This window comes from Bos indicus x Bos taurus, chromosome 5, assembly GCF_003369695.1.
Source record: "Bos indicus x Bos taurus breed Angus x Brahman F1 hybrid chromosome 5, Bos_hybrid_MaternalHap_v2.0, whole genome shotgun sequence".
NCBI lineage: Eukaryota > Metazoa > Chordata > Mammalia > Artiodactyla > Bovidae > Bos > Bos indicus x Bos taurus.
Window position 1 is genome coordinate 115,022,041 of NC_040080.1, and position 16,451 is coordinate 115,038,491.

Below are 16,451 nucleotides of genomic sequence, written 5' to 3' on the forward strand. Positions count from 1 at the left end.
TACATTTGGTCAAAATCTCTGGCGATAGGGATGTTAAGCATGCCTAATGACCTTATGGCCAGAGATGGATAGGTAACTCCTTAAATAATAACCATCTAAACAGCAGGTGGTAAGAATTGCCCTGAATGTCTAAACTTCTAGATCTCACAGTCAGATAAAATTACTAGTCAAAAGTTACCTAAGTTAACTGAAAATGCAATGTTTTTCTGAGATTTAAGTATCATTTAACTCAGAATATTTCAGATTAGTTTAAAAATTTTTTAAAGAATCAGAACCGTAGTGTTCTGTTATGTAGGATTTTGCACCTAATTTAAATTTTATATGTTTGAGGAAATCTGGAATCTTAGATTGACAGACTTACAATTTCAGTTTCAAATGTGTAACTGAATAATTGATTCTGGTGAATATTAATAAGGTTATATACATTATATTTAAAAAACCTCAAATTTCATCATAGACATAAAGTTAGTCTGATATATATGAATTAATTATTTTGAAGGGTTTGCCAATCAGACATTTTTAAATTAAAAGAAAAATTGTTATTGTTCAGTTGCTAGGTCGTGTCTGATTTTTTATGATACCATGAGCTGCAGCATGCCAGGCCTCCCTGTCCTTCACTATCTCCTGGAATTTGCTCAGACTCACGTCCGTTGAGTCAATGATGATATCTAACCCTCTGTTCCTCTGCCATCCCTTCTCCTCTTGCCCTCAGTCTTTCCCAGCATCAGGGTCTTTTCCAATGAGTCAGTTGTTCACATTGGGTGGCCAAAGTATTGGAGCTTCAGCTTCAGTGTCAGTCCTTCCAGTGAATATTCAGGGTTGATTTTTTTCTTTAGAATTGACTAGTTTGATCTCTTTGCAGTCCAAGGGACTCTCAAGAGTCTTCTCCAACACCACAATTTGAAAGCATCGATTCTTTGGCACTCAGCCTCCTTCATGGTCCATCACTCACATACGTTCACTGGAAAAAACCATAGCTTTGACTATATGGGCCTTTGTTGGCAAATAATACCTCTGCTTTTTAATACACTGTCTAGGTTTGTGATAGCTTTTCTTCCAAAGAGCAAGTGTCGTTTAATTTCATGGCTGCAGTCATCATCTGCAGTGAGTTTGGAGTTGAAGAAACTAAAGTCTGTCACTGTTTCCACTTTTCCTCCATTTATTTGCCATGAAGTGATTGGACCAGAAAACATGATCTTAGATATTTTGAATGTTGAGATTTAAGTCAGCTTTTTCACTCTCCTCTTTTGTTTTCATCAAGAGGCTTTTTAGTTCCTCTTCACTTTCTGCAAATAGAGTGGTATCATCTGCATATGTGAGGCTGTTGATATTTCTCCTGGCAATCTTGATTCCAGCTTGTGATTCATCCAGCCTGGCATTTCACATGATGTACTCTGTATATAAGGTAAATAAAGACGGTGACAATGTACAGCCTTGACATACTCCTTTCCCAATTTTGAACCAGTCTACTGTTCTATGTCCAATTCTAACTGTTGCTTCTTGATCTGCATACAGATTTCTCAGGAAACAGGTAAGGTGGTCAGGTATTCCCATCTCTTTAAGAATATTCTACAGTTTTTAGTGATCCACACAGTCAAAGGCTTTGGTATAGTCAATAAAGCAGAAGTAGCTGTTTTCTGGAACTCTCTTGCTTTTTCAATGATTCAACAGATGTTGGAAATTTGATCTCTTTTTCCTCTGCCCTTTTTAAATCCAGCTTGAACATCAGGAAATTCACAGTTCATGTACTATTAAAGCCTGGCTTGGAGAATTTTGAGCATTACTTTGCTAGCATGTGAGATGACTGCAATTGCGCAGTAGTTTGAACATTCTTTGGAGAAGGGAATGGCAATCCATTCCAGTATTCTTGCCTGGGCAATTCCATGGACAGAGGAGCCTGGCAGGCTAGAGTCCATGGGGTTGCAAAGAGTCTGACATGATTGAGAGACTAACACTTTGAACATTCTTTGGCATTGCCTTTTTTGGGATTGGAAAGAAAACTGACCTTTTCCAGTCCTGTGGCCACTGGTGAGTTTTCCAAATTTGCTGGCATATTGAGTGCAATGCTTTCACAGCATCATCTTTTAGGATTTTAAATAGCTTAGTTGGAATTCCATCACCTGCACTAGCTTTCTTCTTAGTGACAGTTCCTAAAGGTCACTTGACTTTGCACTCCAGGATATCTGGCTCTAGGTGAGTGATCACACCATCATGGTTGTTTGGGTCATGAGGATCTTTTTTGTATAGTTCTGTGTATTCTTGCCACCTCTTCTTAATAGCTTCTGCTTCTGTTAGTTCCTTATCATTTCTGTCCTTCATTGTACCCATCTTTGCATGAAGTGTTCCCTTGGTATCTCCAATTTTCTTCAAGAGATCTCTAGTCTTCCCCATTCTATTACTTAGAATATATTAAGTATATAAATAATGTTTACAACATTTGAAAGTGTTTAGGTTACCAAGGTTATAAGTGGGAACCAATCAGCATCATTCCAGTCTCCCTGACAAGTGGTTGTAAATATTTGCTTGGTTTATAAATAGAGCAACAAACTGAACATAAAAACTTAGGGAAGAATTAGTTTTCAGCATCTGTAACTTTAATAAAAGGATATTAAAGAAATGTCCTACATAATCTTCTCTGTGCTGAGAAGCATCCTTAACTGTACCAGAATGTTCCTATTTATCAGCAGTTGTTTACCACATGGTTTAGAACTCCATTATTGCCTCTTTCTACTGCTCATTTTCCCACCCCTATCTTCCTTTGCACCAAGTATTTCAATGAAATTACTACTTAGAAGGGAAAAAGACTGCTTGTGGGATTATGACGAAATTCTGGGCTGTGCCTTGGAGGGGATGTATAGCAGGAGGCAGACTTTTTCCCCGTCCTTTGATGGCTTTCATTTGCTAGTAATTGTTCTGGAACACTGGAATGTAGCCCAGGCAGAATTAATTTACAAGATTATATGTTGCACACATCTCTTCTGGAACCATGACTTTTCCATTATGCACCTTATATCCTAAAATTTATCATTTCATAGCAAGAAATGCAGCTTGTGTGACAAAGAACAGTGTGCTCCAGCTTGTATCAGGCTAATGAGATATCCACTAAAGGGTAATGTTTATTCGCCTGGATTAATTGAATAACTATGTAGTTCTATGGTAGGGAGGGAAGGGGTTCTTAAATAGTCTTGAGAATTCCATTACAGTCTACACCTTGAATTTCTGTTTTTGGTGCATTTTAAAGTAAAGCTACTATGTGTGATAAATCACTTATTCTGAATTACTCAGCCATAAAAGGAATGAATTTGAGTCAGTTCTAGTGAGGTGGGTGAAACTAGAGACTGTTATACAGAGTTAAGTAAGTCATAAAGAGAAAAATATATACTGTATGTTAACACGCATATCTGGAGTCTTGAAAAACAGAACTGATGAACCTATTTGCAAGACAGGAATAGACTCAGACATAGAGAACAGACTTACGGACACGGCGAGGGCAGGAGAGGGCAGGATGAATGGAGAGTAGCACTGCAATATATACAGCACTGACTGGAAAATACATCGCTCCTGGGAAGGTGCTGTATGACACAGGGAGCTCAACCTGCCGCTCTATGACAGCCTAGAGGGGTGGGAGAGAGTGGGAGGGAAATTCCAGAGGGAGGGAACATGTGTTTAACTATGGCTGATTCATGTTGATGTATGGTAGAAACCAGCACAACATTGTAAAGCAGTTATCTTCCAACTTAAAATAAATAAATTAAAAAAATCCCTTATTCTATGTCCTTCCATAGCCATGATGAGGTGAAATTTCAGAGCTTTTAGGACCTGACTTTCAGAATGGGAACAAGGCTTCTAGAGGTTTTTTGTTTGTTTATACATGTTTCAGTTCAGTTCAGTCGCTCAGTCGTGTCTGACTCTCTGTGACCCCATGAATCGCAGCACGCCAGGCCTCCCTGTCCATCACCAACTCCCGGCGTTCACTCAGGCTCATGTCCATCAAGTCGGTGATGCCATCCAGCCATCTCATCCTCTGTCGTCCCCTTTTCCTCCTGCCCCCAATCCCTCCCAGCATCAGAGTCTTTTCCAATGAGTCAACTCTTTGCATGAGGTGGCCAAAGTACTGGAGTTTCAGCTTTAGCATCATTCCTTCCAAAGAAATCCCAGGGCTGATCTTCAGAATGGACTGGTTGCATCTCCTTGCAGTCCAAGGGACTCTCAAGAGTCTTCTCCAACACCACAGTTCAAAAGCATCAATTCTTCGGTGCTCAGCTTTCTTCACAGTCCAACTCTCGCATCCATATATGACTACTGGAAAAACCATAGCCTTGACTAGATGGAGCTTTGTTGGCAAAGTAATGTCTCTGCTTTTGAATATGCTATCTAGGTTGGTCATAACCTTTCTTCCAAGGAGTAAGCATCTTTTAATTTCATGGCTGCAATCACCATCAGCAGTGATTTTGGAAACTGCAAAATCAGACTTTTGGAAAGTCTGACACTGTTTCCACTGTTTCCCTCTATTTCCCATGAAGTGATGGGACCAGATGCCATGATCTTAGTTTTCTGAATGTTGAGCTTTAAGCCACTTTTCACTCTCCTCTTTCACTTTCATCAAGAGGCTCTTTAGTTCTTCACTTTTTGCCATAAGGGTGGTGTCATCTGCATATCTGAGGTTATTGATATTTCTTCCGGCAATCTTGATTCCAGCTTGTGCTTCTTCCAGCCCAGCGTTTCTCATGATGTACTCTGCATAGAAGTTAAATAAGCAGGGTGACAATATACAGCCTTGACGTACTCCTTTTCCTATTTGGAACCAGTCTGTTGTTCCATGTCCAGCTCTGTTGCTTCCTGACCTGCGTATAGGTTTCTCAAGAGGCAGGTCAAGTGGTCTGGTATTCCAATCTGTTTCAGAATTTTCCAGTTTGTGGTGATCCACACAGTCAAAGGCTTTGGCATAGTCAATAAAGGAGAAATAGATGTTTTTTCTGGAACTCTCTTGCTTTTTCGATGATCCAGTGGAGGTTGGCAATTTGATCTCTGGTTCCTCTGCCTTTTCTAATTTCCAAATATATTAACCAAGAGAATGGTGACAGTCTAAAAAGGTGAGCTTAAATACTGCTTGAAGATTTATAAATTGAAGTTATAGTCATCTTCTCATATTTTGCTGTAGCTCCTTCTGAGTTTTGATGTGATAGATTTAATGGCTTTTTGTCTTTTTGTTTTTCTTAACAAAACACAGTTTTGGGGTTTTTTTTTTTTTACTAATATTTGTGGAGGAAGTGGCAGCAAATGGAAAAGGATACCTTAATGCATGCCAGTGAAATAGAACTCAAGGGAACTATGTGTACAGTAATTATTGAATACTGTCAAGAACTTAGGAAAGGTTTTTGTTTTTTTTTTAAGAAAAAATAATGAAACAATTTTTTTTTTAACATTGGGCTTTCATGGGGTTGATCTAGGTTTTTTTCAGGAAAGATTTACTTGGGGAAGGGCTATTTCTTCATCACAAAGTCCTCCTAACTGTGTCCCTGACCCCACCTCCTTTCCCAGGTCAGCAGTTGTTCTCTCTTTTATATTTCCATGGAAACTTATGTCATTCAGGATTGAAATATTCATGTATATTTCCTACTTCTCCATTGTATCAGAGGATCCCTGAAGTCAAGATCTATTTAAACATATAACAGGATGAAAATTATCAACAAGGAGAGAAAATAATCAAGGTGCCAAATGGCAGGGGTGGGGAACTAAGAATGAGAGAGGGTTCTACTTGGGCAAAGTGTGAGATGTTCTCAGAAGGTCCCAAGTGCCTGAATATTGCAAAGGGCCAAGAGTAATGCAGATTCTCCCAAATCACGTATTCCAACAGTCAAGAACATTTGTGAGTAATGCAAGCAAAGATCAAAATTTTTATTGATTTAAATGCAACACAATCCCAAGACTAGACCACCAGGGAGTTGTATTTTTGTATGCCCTCTGGAGAAATTCTTGTTCCTGTGTGGGCATTCTCAATGCCCAGTGTAATGCTTGGTTTGTAGAGGGTCCTCAGTTCATACTATTGATTGAATGTGGAACTGAATAGCTTTTCTCTGCTTTGCATTCTCTGCTTTGCATGGGCTTATTTTCATTCCTTGGAATGGATGTTTTCAGATGTTCCCTTCCTTTGTATTTTGTATATTCTGGCTTAATAATGAATATTAGGTGATAATCAACTGTTACTAACCAACTGAGAAATTTGTACAAATAATACCGAAATTGCTTAACAAGCAAATTTTTCAAGTGACATTTTTAAGAGGCATTTAATGTTTGCATTTGTGTTAGTAATTCTGACTTAGAAGTAATGCAAAAGCTTTATTATTAGAAGAAAATGATTGATAACTAGGAGCCCATGTGGTGAATTTCAGGATGTTTCAAATGTACTCATCATCTAACATTTGACTCCATGGTTCTCCTTCCTATGCATTAGCAAATATTTTAGTGCTGGGAGGCAGGGGGAAAGTTAGTGATGCAGGCAGGTTGCTTACAGGTCCATGTAGTCCACAGAGAATCTTTAGGCTCTCCGACAACGCAGGGGAGTGTGCAGTTTCTGAAAGCATTTCTGGAGGCTTCCTTTAATTTGAGGCAGGCAGCAGGGTCATTTGTCCTCTTAAGTCAGATGTGATGGTGATAGCTGCTCTATCTTAGCCAAAATAGTTTAGGGAGAGAAGGGCGTAGTGATGAGGGTGGCGAAAGTAACAGAGGAAGTAATTACGGCAGGGGGTGAGGATTGCAGACAGGGCTAGATGGAGCTGGGGAGAGATAGAATGAACATGAGCATTCTGATCACATGAGCCCTCCGTTCTGCAATTATAAGATAGCATCAACATGAATGGTCACCTCTTTATTCACCCGCTACTGGTCTTCTGAAATGATCTCAAACGCTCCACTTTGGGGATTGAGATTAGGCTGTTGAGATTAGGGTAAAGCCAGATTGGTTGAAGAGGATTTGTGTCAAAGGCAAGTGATCTGGGAATTTTCTTTTGCTTTGTTAAATTTGTGTCTTTTCCTTCTTTAGGTGTAGTTAGCCGAATATTGGCTTCATGTTTCTGTTATAATATGAATTGTTTACCTACTATCCTTGCTTTGACTTTTCTAATTTACAATCTCCTTAATACTTAAAGCTAAGTCTTGCAAAAAGACTTCTGGTTTATTTTTTTCCTAGCTACTGCTAACATATTGCATGTGGTAGTCCAACTTGAACTTGCAAATCATAACATAATAAAATTCTGTTGTAGGAGATTTTTGGTCTCACTAACATTCATTTTGTGTTCATACCTAACTTTTCATAAACATTTATTTTGAGAAAAGTAATTTATGGCTTAAAAACTCAAAAAGTCCCTACTATAAATGACTAGAATTGCTTAAATAATAATGTGCTACATCTATTCACTTGAGTTGTTCAATAATAAGTTATCATTCACTGATATTTTAACAATTCAACTGAATTTAGTTCAGTCACTCAGTCATGTCTGACTCTTTGTGACCTCATGGACTGTAGCATGCCAGGCTTCCCTGTCCATCACCAACACCCTGAGCTTGCTCAAACTCACATCCATCGAGTTGGTCATGCCATCCAACCATCACATCCTCTGTCATCCCTTCCTCCCACCTTCAGTCTGGCCCAGCACGAGGCTCTTCTCCAATGAGTCAGTTCTTTGAGTCAGGTGGCCAAAGTATTGGAGCTTCAGCTTCAACATCAGTCCTTCCAATGAATATTCAGGACTGATTTCCTTTAGGATGGACTGGTTGGATCTCCTTGCTGTCGAAGGGACTCTCAAGAGTCTTCCCCAACACCACAGTTCAAAAGCATCAATTCTTCAGTGCTCAGTCTTGTTTATGTTCCAACTCTCACATCCATACATGACTACTGAAAAACCATAGCTTTGGCCAGATGGACCTTTATTGGCAAAGTGATGTCTCTGCTTTTTAATACACTGTCTAGGTTTGTCATAACTTTCCTTCCAAGGAGCAAGTATCTTTTAATTTCATGGCTGCAGTCACTATTTGCAGTGGTTTTGGAGCCTAAGAAAATACAATCTGTCTCTGTTTCTATTATTTCCCCATCTATTTGCCGTGAAGTGATGGAACCAGATACCATGATCTTTGTTATTTGAATGTTGAGTTTCAAGCCAGCTTTTTCACTCTCCTCTTTAACTTTCATCAAGGGGCTTTTTAGTTCTTCTTCACTTTCTGCCATTATGGTGGTGTCATCTGCATATCTGAGATTATTGATATTTCTCCTGGCAATCTTGATTCAGCTTGTGCTTCATCCTGCCCAGCATTTCAAATGATGTACTCTGCATATAAGTTAAATAAGCAGCGTGACAGTATACAGCCTTGATGTACTGCTTTCCTGATTTGGAACCAGTCTGTTGTTCCATGTCCAGTTCTAACTGTTGCAGCACTTAAACTGTTGTTCATCTGTTGTTGATCTGCATACAGATTTCTCAGGAGTCAGGTCAAGTGGCCTCATGTTCGCATCCCCTGAAGAATTTTCCACAGTTTGTTGTGATTCACACAGTCAAAGGCTTTGGCATAGTCAATAAAGCAGAAATAGATGTTTTTCTGGAACTCTCTTGCTTTTTCGATGATCCAACGGATGTTGGCAGTTTGATCTCTGGTTCCTCTGCCTTTTCTAAAACCAGCTTGAACATCAGGAAGTTCACGGTTCATGTAATGTTGAAGCCTGGCTTGGAGAATTTTGAGCATTACTTTGCTAGCGTGTGAGATGAGTGCAATTGTGCGGTAGTTTGAACATTATTTGGCATTGCCTTTCTTTGGGATTGGAATGAAAACTGACCTTTTCCAGTCCTGTGGCCACTGCTGAATTTTCCAAATTTGCTGGCAAGTTGAGTCCTTTCACAGCAGCATCTTTCAGGATTTGAAATAGCTCAATGGAATTCCAACACCTGCACTAGCTTTGTTTGTAGTGATGCTTTCTAAGGCCCACTTGACTTTGCACTCCAGATTGTCTGGTTCTAGGTGAGTGGTCACACTGTCATGGTTATTTGGGTCATGAAGATCTTTTTTGTACAGTTCTTCTGTGTATTCTTGCCACCTCTTCTTAATATCTTTTGCTTCTGTTATGTCCATACCATTTCTGTCCTTTATTGTGCCCACCTTTGCATGAAATGTTCCTTTGATATTTCCAATTATCTTGAAGAGATCTCTAGTCTTTCCCATTCTATTTTTTCCATCTATTTCTTTGCACTGATCACTGAGGAAGGCTTTCCTATCTCTCCCTGCTGTTCTTTGGAAGTCTGCATTCACATGGGTATATCTTTCCTTTTCTCCTTTGCCTTGCACTTCTTTTCTCAGCTGTTTATAAGACCTCTTCAGACAACCATTTTGCCTTTTTGCTTTTCTTGTTCTAGGGGATGGTCTTGATCACTGCCTCCTGTACAATGTCATGAACCTCCGTCCATAGTTCTTCAGGCACTCTTGTCTATTAGATTTAAACCCTTGAATCTGTTTGTCACTTCCACTGTATAATCATAAGGCATTTGATTTAGTTCATACCTGAATGGTCTAGTGGTTTTCTCTACTTTCTTCAATTTAAGTCTGAATTTGGGAATAAGGAGTTCATGATCTGAGCCACAGTCAGCTCCCAGTCTTGTTTTTGCTGACTGTATAGAGCTTCTCCATCTTTGGCTGCAAAGAATATAATCAATCTGATTTCGGTGTTGACCATCCAGTGATAACTACAGAAACAACACTGACAAATTTTGCTTTATGGCTTAGATTATATTCTCAGTTCTTGGAGACTGCTTTCTTTTCAAAATGTTCACAATAAATTATGTGTATAAGTTTTAAACAGCAGCTCCTAGAAGGACTTTTCTTCCTAGATCTTTCTGGTGATGATTTGAATACACTGAAAAAGATCCCTATAGATGGCTCAATAATTATGTTGGTTGGGATGTTGTCAATTGCAAATGGTAAAAGCAAGTGGACCTTAACTGGCCTAGGGGATTTATTGATTCCCTTTCCTAAACAGACCAGAAGTAAGGCTAGTTTTCACATAAATTCGGGGATTTAAATGACTTCAATGTTCCACCTAATCAGTTGGCCGCATTCTCCAAGGAGTTCATCTCTCATAATTGAACAGTGGTTTTTGAAGATTTCAGGTGTTCTGTTCTAGCTCTTTCGACAGCTCTACTAGAAAAGAGAATTTCCCAACAGTTAGGAACAAATGCCAATTCTGATTCTCATTGGCCCTCAGCATGCATCTCTCTGTGATATCAAGAATGACAACATTCAAAAAGGGAACAGATGAAATTAATTTTATTAATACAGTTGACCTTGAACAGCACAGGTTTGAAGTGCTTAGGTTTACTTATACAGGTATCCCCCCTCCCAGTTCAGAACAGTACTACACAATGTGCAGTTGGTTGAATCCGTGGCTGAGGAACCATAGATTTGGAGGGCTGACATGGAACAGGATCATCACTGGGTTTTGCTATCCATGGCAGGTCCTGGAACCGGTGCCCTAGGATATTCAGGGAAGGCTGTATGTAGATTTTCTACTGTGCAGCAGGGGTAGGTGCCCCTAACCCCTGAGTTGTTGAAGGGTCAACCCCCATTGCAGGCAGATTCTTTACTAGCTGAGCCACAAGGGAAGCCCATATATTTAACTAACACTTAAAAAATACACATTTTCAGCACATAATTGATGTAAAACTTATAAATGAGGGTTTTTTCTTTTTTTTTTCCTGTACCAAGTATTCAGAGTCCGAAGAGTCTCTTCACATATGTATACATACAGGCTCAGTCGTGTCCATCTCTTTGCAACCTCAAGGACTGTAGCCACCAGGTTCCTCAATCCTTGGAATTCTCCAGGCAAGAATACTGGAGTCGGTTGCTGTTTCCTCCTCCAGGGGATCTTCTCGGCACAGGGACTGAAACTGCATCTCTTGCTTCTCCTGCGTTGGCAGGTGGATTCATTTCCACTGTACCCTTAGAACCAATCTCAATTTGGCCCAGCCAATCTTTAGGTGCTCCATAGCCACGTGTTGCCAATGACAATGTATTGTCTGTAGTCTCAGACAGATCATCCTAAAGAGAAATTATGCAGATATTCATGCATCTCAGATGCAGAAATCTTTAGCATGTCTTGCTTAGGAACAATGGTCATGAATGTTTCTGTTCTCAAAAGAAGTCATTAAATGTCAGGTTGATGTTCAGATCTCAAAGTTGGAGGGGGGCAAGTGGGATGTGGGGGGAGAGCAGATATTCCATAAATCTCTAATATCTCTCAGGACTTCATTCACACCATTTTTTTTTCTATTTTATCTTCTTTGTTTTGAGCTTTAAACCATTTCATGTCAAAACCACTGATCTGTTTTCTTTTTTTAATGAGACAAACTGACCTGATTTCAACTAATTGTAAAAATGGACTTTATTTTTCTAAGACTTATGCTTTCATTTTCTACATGTCATTAAAGAAGCTACTAAGGGAGAAGAAAAAGAACACATCTCTTCCTATTCTAGGATAATTTATCTTTTTAACCCCAGGTAGGATGTATAGCTGGAGAAGGCAATGGCACCCCACTCCAGTACTGTTGCCTGGAAAATCCCATGGATGGAGGAGCCTGGTAGGCTGCAGTCCATGGGGTCGCTAAGAGTCGGACACGACTGAGCGGCTTCACTTTCACGCACTGGAGAAGGAAATGGCAACCCACTCCAGTGTTCTTGCCTGGAGAATCCCAGGGACAGGGGAGCTTGGTGGGCTGCCATCTCTGGGGTCGCACCGAGTCGAACACGACTGATGCGACTTAGCAGCAGCAGTAGCAGGATGTATAGCACAGCACAGGCTGTATAAAATCATATGATTTGATACATTTATACCATTGTTCCTAAGTCAGGGAGTTGATTAGCCTCCCTAATAATTTGTTCATTTTCTCTTTTTTTCTCATACCCTTCCTTCAAGGTAAATATTTGCATTGTGGGTTTTATAAAATCAAACTTAAGTGTAATTTTCACCATAATAATAAACTCTTAGACAGTAAACTGAGATAATACATCCAATACAAAAACTTAGTTAGGGCTTCCTTGGTGGCTCAGTGGTATAGAATCTGCCTGCCAATGCAGGAGACATGGGTTTGATCCCTGGTCTGGAAAGATCCTGCGTGCCATGGAGCAACTAACCCAGTGTGCTACAGCTACTGAGCCTGTGTTCCAGAGCCCGCATGCTGCAGCTGCTGAAGCCCGGGTGCCCGGAGCTCATGCTCTGCAGCAGGAGCAGCCACTGCAAAGAGACACTCATGCCCTGCAACTAGCCAGTGGCCCCCGCTCACTGCAACTGGAGAAAAGCCTGTACAGCAACAAAGACCCACATGGCCAAAAAAAAAAAAAAAACCCAAACCCCCTTATTGTTAAATAACTGTTTTCCTTTTAATTTCTAAATTTCAGTTTATACCAGAGAATAACTTTTTAACAACAGCTAAGCAGCAGTTAACAGTGGTTTTAAATGAAAATATAAATTGGCTTTATAACAATCATTTGTATTTTGGAACTGTGAAACAAGATTATTAATAATCTACCATCCTGATGTTGATGTTTGATACCTGTGGGAGATTCCTGTCATTTGTAGCTGCCTATATTAATTTCATACCTGCATAACAGATTGTCACAAAGCTAGTAGCTTAAAACAGCACCCTTTAGTAGCTCATAATTTTATGTGTTGGAAGTCCAGGCAGGTATTAACTGGATTCTCTGCTCAGAGTCTCACAAGGCTAAAATTAAAGTGTCAGCTGAGGTTCCCATCTCATCTGAGGCTTAGGGTCCTCATCCAAGTTACTTGGTCATTGGCAGGATCCATTTCCTTACATATATCAAACTGGTGGACCCTGTGTCTTTAAGACCAGAAGAAAAACTCCTCTTTTTTTTTTTTTTCTAATTGTATTTTATTTTTAAACTTTACATAATTGTATTAGTTTGACCACCTCTCAGAAAGGGCACATTTCCTTTTAAGGGTTCACCTAGTTAGCACAGACCCACCAAGGATTATCACTGTTTTGATGAACTCATAATCAACTATTTAGGATTCTTAATTACATCTGCAAATCCCTTTTACTGTATGAGTGATCATGGGTATAATGCCAGGATATGGTAACCATAATACCCGTCTTAGAATTCTTCTACCACACTTCCCAGAAGGCCTTGAACACCTTTTCTCTATTTGATAGTTCTCCACTTTGTGAGCTCCGTCTTCCTCAAGAAAGAAAGAAAAGAAAGTGAAGTTGCTCAGTTGTGTCCAGCTCTTTGTGACCCCATGGACTGTAGCCCACCAGGCTCCTCAGTCCATGGGATTTTCCAGGCATGAATACTGGAGCGGGTTGCCATTTCCTTCTCTAGGAGATCTTCCTGACCCAGGGATTGAACCTGGGTCCTCAGCATTGGAGGTAGACGCTTTACCATCTGAGCCACCAGGGAAGTCCATTGGCAAGTCGGTATAAACCTCCATCTTTCTAAGGCAGTTTACAAAAAACTTACATTCTCAGAGTCCCTTGTGGTTAAGCTGCAGGCATGTGACCTTGGTATTAGCAGTGAAATGCCCTTAAGTGAGACTTAAGTGGGAAAATGAACTATAGGAGGAAGCAGGATAGGGCTGTCTCATTCACTTTGCTGATGTGAGTTCTACGGTGTGGTTCCAGTAATTCACCCTAGAGGCTAGTCTTGAGCTTGTTTCTCCAACCCACCCAACGATTCTCTGAGCTATCTAATAAATTTAAGATTTATTAGATAGACTCAGTTAGCTCTCAATAAGTTCATTTTCTATTAATACCTACATTAGGTGCAGTAGATTGTATTGCTTACAACTAATAGCCCAAGTTGATACAACTCCTAATATTCTTTATGTATATCTTGTGACTCTGGAGGAAATAATGTCTTTCTAATACAGTAAGATTCCATTAAGGTATTTTTCCCTGCTGCAAAATAAGTCTTTGATTTACTAGAGAAGTATTTCATGTCTATTATTTCTTTACTATTACCTTATTTACATTTTCTGGGACATAATTACTTTATTATAGGGGACCTGTAAGTTTTTATAAAACCAATGTGAAAATAATTATGCCTGAATTATATGCATGACTTAAATCTTACCTCAATATCCCTTCATTTCATGTCACCTTCCACCTCCCTTCCCTCAATCACACCAATACCCTTAAGAGATACAAATTAATCATTATTACTCAATTTTGTGCTATCTTCTCCAGGCATTAAACAATCATCAATCAAACTGACTAGAGTTTGCTTGGAAATGTTCCTCCCATTAATGTACTTGCATCTGTTTAATGGTGACTGGCAACAAGTTAATTGTCCATGCAGGATTCTTGTATGAAGCTTTTCTTCACAGTTTCAAAACTCTACATAATCTGCATTTTTACTACGCACAGTTTTTCTGTTTGGGTTTATGGTGTATGATTAATTGCATTCTAAATTCCAAGAGAAAAGGTTGATAGCTGCAGGTGTCTTATAAACAAACTTGGATTAGGCAAAAATGTTGCATTTTCTTTCAGATCCTTTAAGCCTGGTTAGAATTTACTGATTTATTTTATGTCTGCCATAATAATATTTTTAATCAGTGTCATATGCTTAAACTTCAGTTTTATGGAGAATGCCCTGGCTTTAATGATAAATAATATCCCTATACATGTACACACATATAGAAGGATACATACAAAAGACACATTCCTTACTAAATATTCTGTACCTGAAATAATTTTAATTTGTTATTCAATTTTTATGTAAATTATTTAATAAATGATAGATATTTTGCAGATTAACCTCAATATAAGGTGGAAAATAAGTTCCAATTATTATTACTTTTTGTTGTTCAGATGTAGAGCTCTTTCCTTTGTAGCACAAAGTTTACACTTCTGTTCATACCTAGATTTGCATCCTGGTGCTTCTGTCTACTACCTGAGTGACAGTGTTCGTGTTGGTTACCTTGTTGATACTCGTTTTCTCATCTCTAAAATGAGGCAGTAGATTCTATTAAATATGATCCAAAATTCACCTGTAGGTGAGTAGTACTCATATATTGTTAAAGACATCATTCTCATCCTGCTGTCATTTATCATCAGTTTTGCAACTGTAATGGTTACTGAGGGTCTATGCTAGTCTACTATTTTTCTCTTCTGTCCCATTTTATATTCTGAAAGCATTTTAGCTGGTAGATATTTGTTTTTTATTTTTCAAGTGCTTTTCTGGTAGAGTTATATGGAAGAAATCATCAAAAGGATCTTAGGGATAATGACAATTGTTTAATGAAATTACTGTATTTAAATAGTGATATTTCATTAACAAAGTGCTAGTAATCCATTTGCACCATTTTTACCCATCTCCATTCACTAGCCAATCTGCACAGATAAGAGTTGATCTCAGAAATGGAGACAGAAAAACTCATTCTATCTAAATGTTCCATTAGGTGAATATTTTCACTTCTAATAAATGTATTTTAGGTACTTTAACAAAACTGCCAAGTATTCTGTTAAAATTTCTGTTCCAAGTTGTTGCTAGGATATTTCATGCACAGGGCTAAGTACCCAATAGATTCTAAACTATAAAAAGAGTAATATGCATAAAACTCATACTTCCTGGTCCCTTAAATACCCAGAATCCTTCATTGGGTGCTATCAGTTAATTTACGTTGTTTGTCACCAACAAACACTAACTCTTAATGACTAAAATAGTAAAGGAAATTTTTTGGAAAAATAATAGCTCATGGAAGTAAAAGAGAAGCTTTAAGAGCTAAGTGTAAGAAATAACAAGAAACAGAGCAGCTCAGGATTCTGGGGGGTTTTAGGTGCAGGAACAGATACCTTTAAGAATTATAAAAGATGAATCAGCTCCAAAGATTCCAATTATGCAAACAGACAGGTGTTTGCTTAGCACCCATTCCAAACCCTTCTCCTTCCTGCCAGTAGTGGAAGTTAGGAAATGAAAGTATTCAGTTTCCCAGTCTCCCACTTAGGCGTGTCTAAGTGACGCAGTTCAAGCCCTGGCCAGTATTTCTAGTCCTCTGCTTCCTTCTGTCTGGACGGTGGGCGCGAGGCCTGAAAGCGCAGTAGCCAACCTATAACCGCAAGAACCACAGCATACTGAGGATGGTGATGCAGGGAAATAAAAAGAGGCTTGGCTTCCTGATCCTTTCAATGAGCTGGCATTCCTGCCATGGCCTGCCATCCCCAGACTTCTTATTTTGGACCTAAAATATACCTTATTCGATTATGCCACTGAATTGTGCTTTTGGTTCTGGTACCTGAACACATTTTAACGGAGAGTCATTTAAGATTTATTTTCTGATTGACTTAGCTCACTAGCACAGTCCTTGGCCATGGGAGTCCTGGGCACTGTTATTTAACATTCTCACTGTGGCTGAAATGGCAAGATGATTAGCTTGCTCATTTCCTGGTCTTCCT

General features: G+C 39.1%; 1 long non-coding RNA gene across 1 annotated transcript in view; it reads left to right on the forward strand.

The window, feature by feature from the left end:
* LOC113893349 overlaps nt 1–16,451 on the forward strand; it is a 35,034-nt gene that overhangs the window by 17,919 nt on the left and 664 nt on the right. The window contains exon 4 of the long non-coding RNA XR_003511295.1: nt 14,921–15,052. This is a non-coding gene — a long non-coding RNA (uncharacterized LOC113893349). The remainder of the gene's footprint in view (nt 1–14,920; nt 15,053–16,451) is intronic.